Source organism: Macadamia integrifolia, chromosome 14 (assembly GCF_013358625.1).
Source record: "Macadamia integrifolia cultivar HAES 741 chromosome 14, SCU_Mint_v3, whole genome shotgun sequence".
Lineage (NCBI taxonomy): Eukaryota > Viridiplantae > Streptophyta > Magnoliopsida > Proteales > Proteaceae > Macadamia > Macadamia integrifolia.
In genome coordinates, this window is record NC_056570.1 from 7921343 (window position 1) to 7928676 (window position 7334).

The following is a 7334-nucleotide window of genomic DNA, read 5'->3' on the forward strand; positions in this document are numbered from 1 at the left end:
CTTCTCATGAAGGGTAATCTCTTACATTACCATGCTTTAGAAAACTATGGGCTCTGATAATATCAAATGGTCCAACATTTTCACATCCTGAAAGATCAAATAAGTGTCAGTTTAAGATCTGTTTAAGGGTTTATTGGCACATTAGTCCATTTAAGGTCTAATTACCATTCGATTAAGAGAACCCTGGTTAAAGCTCGAAAAATTGGACCGAACCTGACATGAGATTGACAAAAACCGACTCATTCCTTGAATAGGCAAGTCACGGTGCAAGGGTAAAAGTCGACTAGGCCTGACCATATACACCCCTATTCTCGACATAGCCTTCTTAAGATAACCACAATTTCTTCTTATTTCTCTCTTTCACCTTATCTACATTTCCACAATTTTCTTCTATTTTCTCTCTCTCCTTACCTACATGCCAAGAATTTTCTGTTTTGTCTCATCTAAGTCTTTCATATCAAAAGCTTTGGATAAATTTTTCTTAAGATCCTTAAATTCTTTGCATCTTTAAACCTGCAACAAGCATATAAACCGACTCATTCCTTTCAAACCATTTTCTCCTTACCCTTGACTTCAAACCCTTCAGGTTGATGCATGTAGATCTCTTCGTCCAAATAACCATGGAGAAATACAGTTTTAACTTCTAACTGCTTAAGATGTAAATCTTCTACAGTTATTATTATCGTCTACATAATACGAATTGAAGTCATCTTAACAACAGGGGAGATTTTTTTTATTTATTTATTTTTGGCAGATCAGTACCTTTCTTCTGTGAAAAACCTTTTACTACAAGTCTACAAGCTTGCTTTGTACCTTTTTGTTCCCCTAACTTCATCTTTTACTTTGTATACCCATTTGTTGTACAATTCTCTCTTTCCAGCTTTACCAAACCTCAAGTTTTGTTTTGCCTCAGTGAAGCCATCTCCCATGCATTGCTTGATTAAAACATTCCTGCTCACCCAGAATCAGTATACAAAACATAATGTAAAGAAGGAGAATATAAGGAGGTCTTATAGTCTTTTCAGATCTTCTTGTAACATGAGTTACTGGTTCCTTACCTTGAAGATTCTCACCATAATTGATTGTGGACTCACCATTTGAATTTCTAGATTCATCATGCAAAATTTCTGAAACTCCTTGCACACTAGGTATGACCCCTTTGTTTTATCTTGCCCACTTTTTGTTACCTATTTTTGTACATGAAATTCTTATTGAATATAACATCTCTGTTCCTGATGATTTATCAGACGCTTTTAAAGCCATTTTTCCATTTCTCGATAGAGAAAAACATAGGAACACGTTTCTAGGAACGTTATCAAATGGTGCCTGAGTGTCCGGCTCCCTCTCATCACTCTAGGGGTTGAGCATTCCCTCTCTTCTTCTCGAGGGGTATTGTCTTCCTCTCTTCCCTTCTATAGCCCCTCACCACTTCGAGTGATGATGTCTTTAACTCTTCCTAATAACTATGAAAAACATGATTTTTGCAGGAACTATCTAGGTTCGAAGGCCTAACATGTTGTTGGGGAGCCCAAGTCCGATTAAGGAATCGAGCTCGGATGTGACATCATACATGGTATTTTTTTAGAGGTATGAGTTCATGTTAGGTTATGACAGTGGGAAGGTGTTAGGCACTCACCCTATTAAAAATTCCTGTCTTTAACCAGATGCTCAAATTTTAAATATTCTCTCCTAAATTTAACACTCCTAGACCAATATATGTTGTTATATTGATTGATTATACTAGCACACTTAATGTAGAAGTAAAATAAAAGTATTATAGTATCTAATACCAACACATATATGATTTATATATTATGCCGACTAAGGTTAGAGAGTTACTTGTGTTTGGTCTCTGATAGTAGTTGATAAGAGGAAGACAGCCATTTGCTTCAAGTAAACTTATAATGAATTCTCCTACTCGAGGGCAAGGGCTTCGCCTTCTTCTTCCTTTCTCGGATTTTCGATGCTATGGTAGACTTTTTGAATTTCTTAATTTATAATTTTTGGGAATGTTGCCAAGGTTTGGAACTTTCTAGCTTCTCAGGGGATTCCTATAGAAATTATTAGGTTGCTAGGGTTTCTAGAATTCTTGGCATTTTTTGGGTATTTGCATGATTTTAGCAAAATTCTGACAAAATTTTAAAATTCCGTCATACTTTCAAGGATTCCCACAAAACTTCATGGCTTTCTGGAATTTCTAAGAAAAAGGGATTTTTCCTTTTTTTATTTATTTTTTTTTTTTCCTATCTCTTTTCTAGGACGTCAACCCTATTTAGATTTCAATGTAGGGACATAAAGGTATTAAGAAAATAGGACAAATTTGGAAGTATACGCATCCAGCTCTGGGTGGATCATTTTTCCAAAAAACATGTGTTTTTTGATGAGTCAGCATAGGACTATGGGATTTTTCACTTCCGGGAGGTTTGGGACTTTTGGAAGGCACTATGGGCTATTCGAATGTCCAAATTTTAACATGTAATATATCGATGGAATTGTTTTGTTGAGTACTTCCAATAATATCAGGGTTGGACTCATTCTTCGCTTGATCATTGAAAAAAAAAAAAAAAAAGAAGAAGAAGAAAAGACCTTCTTGATCATTACCATATCATTGACTAATACTTAGCTTGCAGATGCCATGTAATTGGCGCATCAACATAGAACTTCATGGATTCAAGGGTTTGTGTAGGGTAAAAGGTATTAGGGATTTTCCGAAAATTGGATCTTCCTCAAGTGAGTACTAGCTTCCTCCTTACCTTTTGGGGAGGGACAAATTTAAATGGCTACAAAATTATATATTATTTCTAAGAAATAATCTAAGTTCCAAGAAAGACTAGTTGTTGGATTTTATTAACATTATTTAAGATGCCTAGAGTTCCTCAGAGTTTGTTGTAGTCCAAGTGATGCATTTAGTGATCAGTAAATGAGTCAATCATTGCTTAGTGCGGATCAGTAAATTATTCAATCATAGAAGAGCGCGTATTTCCATAGATATTTGCAAGATAGGGGACTCAAAGCCCACTGCTTCTATTTTGACGGAAGCACCCATGGAAAACCAACCATGAGTTCATCAGTTTTACTTAAAATTATTGCAATGAAGCACGACCGACCGCATCCAATCATAGAAAATGGCGAACAACATGGTCAATTTTTTTTTACATCAAACCTCCTAGGTTTGTAAGTTTAACCATTTAGATCCAATTATGAATTTTATAGGCATTTCAATCTTGCAAACATCTTGACTTATACACAACCTTTTCCCATAATATAATTATAATTAAGGTCAATAATATTGATCTTCATGAGAGACTTTATCATTGATTTTATCATTAGAGCTCTTGAGTCTCTTATAGAACGAACCGCCGTTAACAACAACTCTTCATCATCATCCATCATGCCATCTTTCTTAGCTTGGGTTCCACTTTAGTGACTTAGGTTCTACATTTCTTTAAGCACATAAACAAACATGTTAAAACATCCAATCACATATATTAACATGGTTATTATATCCAAAACACATAATAAATATAGAACCTTTTGGATTCAACACTCGTCAATCGGTCACAACGTGGCAATGTATTGCTAATTCTTTTCCCTCCAAATACCAACTCATTAAGAGATCTATCCCCATGTTTCCCCTTCTACTGCTTTTGCTGGCTAGAGTTGTAAGTATGGATCATTTTTAAAATTTTTTTTCAATGCTCTTTTACCTGCAAAGTGTGGGAAGTTATTTGTCTGTTTTGCTCTCCCCCCCCCCACAAGTGCGGAAGGGGGCCTTCTAGTATCCTTGTGAGTGTGAGGGGAATTAGGTTGCAAGAACATTTAGTAGGGACTGTATTTGTAATATCGCGAAGCTTTCCTTTTGTGGAACAATTTTTCCTATTTGGATGAAGAAGAATTTAAAATTATTCCACAATCAAGGATATTCTATTCGATGTTGTGTCATGCTTCTCCTACCAAAGATCCCAAGTCCCCTTGAAACTTATTTTTGACATCCTCTTGGAGAGGTTTTTTTTTTTTTTGGCTAGAAAATCATGTATATTAATTATAAAAAAGGAACAAGAACAAATATAAAACATCCAAGAGGGGAGAAAAACAAAACTCCCCTCACTACAGGAAGAGAAGAGGAAGCCCAGATTCCACCTTCGGCATTGCCATCAGTAGAAACAGGGTGACCATACTTCCCAACCAAATCAAACAAATTGAGAAAACACCCTAGCAAATTCTAGATCTTGGACGACAAGAGGCATTCATGTCTAAATCCAGCTGGACCAATGGAGACCAAGCTGTAACCGGAGTTGATACTTCAAGGCGAGCCCTTGATTTCGTTAAGAAATCAGCTATTAAATTTGCTTCCCAATAATAGTGGGTTATTTTCCACTCCACATCCTCCAAGAAAGACATACAATTACTCCATCTTTGGCATGCTATCCATGGAGGCTTCTTCTTCAGAAAAAGAACAACAATTGCCACTGAATCATACTCAATCCATAACCGTTGGACACCCATTTGCTTTGCCACCTCAACCTCAATCATAAGCGCTTCAAAGTTTGATCGAATCCTGTAAGGGAAATGGATTCTTTTTAGTTAGGATTAGGGGGAGAGAGTGAGGGATTAACCGTATCCCCTTGTCTCCTTCATTCCATTTTAGGTATTTTCTGTGGAATATTTCTTGTTGTCTATTTTCTTTTTCCCGTTTATTTCTTCTCACCTATTTGCCTTGTAGGGTGATGTCTCCAAACATGTTTGGCGACTATGGGGGATGGGGAAAGCATGATTTTTGGAGTCACCATCTAGGATTCAGAGCCTAAAACCCTATTATGGAGCCTAATTCCGATCGAGAGATCGAGCTTAAGTAGAGGGTTGAATTCTTGTGAAAGGATGGAACCCCCGAATTTGACTTCATATTTTGGTTTGTTTCAGAGATAGGGGTCCGTGTCAGGTTACGAGTGTAGGAAGATGTTAGGCACCCACCTCGCTTGAAATTTCTAGTCTTTCTACCAAATGCTTGGATTTCAAATACTCCCCCCCGAGAATTTTACCAGCCTAAGCTGACATGGAACCTTTATCACATGAGATAATATAACACGTGTATAATTGCATGAAATGATTACAAAAAACTATTAAAACATTATATGGAATAATACATAATCTATATTAAAATCACATAAAATGATAAGTTACATAAAATGACAGAAAATGTAACTAACTTATCTATATAAATGTGCGATGCCTCTTGAAATGATGATTATGATTGTTATTTTATGTGAGGAACAAATATAATAACACATGAGATGCTGAAGTAGACTATCATATAATGTACAAATGCATAAATTAATACATGAAGTGATAAATAAAGTCATTATTTTATGTGGTGAACACAGAAAATAATGAATGTGGAGATGAGGTATGTATCATGCACACAAATAAAATCACGATCTAATGTTTACATGAAACAACCGATAACAATAGCGAAATTTCTGGTAATTCTCCCCGACTCAGGCCCAAAAATTTTACTTTCTTCTCACTTTCTTGGAGAAATAAAAACTTTTGGCACTTGGGCAAGAAATCTGAAAGGATTACCATGATACGGTGTAGAAATGGATTTTGGCTTTGGGAATTTGGGCAGCACATCCGTGCTATATTCCTAGAATAGGAATCAACTGTGGGAACACGAGTAAGGCTTCCGCTCTATATTCCTAGAACAGGAATCAGTAGTGGGAATACGGGCAGCGCTTCCACGCTATATTCCTAAAATGGGAATTAGTTGTGGGAATTTGGGTAGCGCTTCCGCTCGACGTTCCTAGAACAGGAATTAGCTACAGGAAGATGGGCAGGCGCGCTTCCTAGAAAGGAATTAGCTACAGGAAGATGGGCAGGGCTTCTGCGCTATGTTCCTAGAACAAGAATTAGCTACAGGAAGATGGGCAGGGCTTCCGCGTTATAATAAAAATATCGAAATCAACTACAAAAATTTAAGCAGGGGTTTCGTTCTAACTTGAAATGGATGACACGGGCTTCCGAAACTAGAACAAGGCTTCTGTGTTGGGGCGTCAACTTCAGCGAGCTTTAGACAATCGGCTCTGAAATCCCCCAGACTCTTGCATGTTTCATCGTTGCCCATAATTCATCATTGCCAAGGAGGGGAAAAAATTTGGTGTCTACAAATCCCCAGGATGCTTTTGAAATTTTATACCACCTCATCTTTTTTATTCTTGAAAACACCCCCTGCTCCAGATTTCCCAGGATTACAAATAGAGCAACCATCTGTATTAAGCTTCACCCAACTAGCCTGAGGAGGACACCAGAAAATTTCAAAATTTTCCCGGGGTTTACTTTGCACCCCTGAGAAACCCAATCTTCTAGCTCTTAAAAGTTCCAAAATACAAAGCACTGGCCCTGTGTGAATCAAAGTTTGGGAACTTTTTCACTTCTCACCAAACAAAAGCAGTGCTTTATTGATTTTCTAATTCCGTCATACTTCCTTCCATTCCTTTACAGCCAAATAAGGAATCAATACAAATCCTTTCATCTACACTCCCTTAAAAGTTGCCTTCTTTGCCTGAGCCTTCCACCTCGCTGTCAAGCTTTCAACCCCATCAAAAACCGGCGAAGTCACCCCAAAACAACCACAGAATTTCTACCACAGGGATCTGCAAAAGAACATTCATAGAAGGAATGATTTCTGGACTCCTCTGTGCAACCACATAACACACATTGCGGCAACAATGAAACTCCCCATTTTTTAACATTATCATCAGTGGGTAATTTATTTTGTATCATTCTCCAACCAAAAAGAGCTTGCTTAGGCTGAAGCTGTGATTTCCAAACCAATGAAAACCAACCCACCTTAGGCGATTCCCTTCTCACTTTCTCCCAAGCCGACTTTGTAGAGAAAATTCCAGAAGAACTTAATTCCCAATGACACTTATCTTCCAAGACTAAGATTACTATATTTTTTGCTTGAGAAAAAAATATTTTCAAGAAACTCAGATTCAACTGAGGGAAGATGCCACTCTCCTTGACAAATAAAATCTGAGATCCTTGCTTGCATAGAATTAAAGAAACCCACCAGCAGATCAGCCATTTTTTCAATAGACTTACCTCCCAACCAGTTGTCTGTCCAAAAATTTATCTTCTGACCATTCCCAATAGTCACTGCTCATGAGATTCCACCCACTGCCACATCCTCTTTAAATTTGGCCATATCGAAGAAGAAATATGACCGGATTTCAGCGAACCATCAACCTTCAGAAAACGAGCACGAAGAAAGGAACTCATTAAATATTTCTCGTGTTTATTCCTGAGTGGATCATGATAAGTTAGATTGGTTTTGT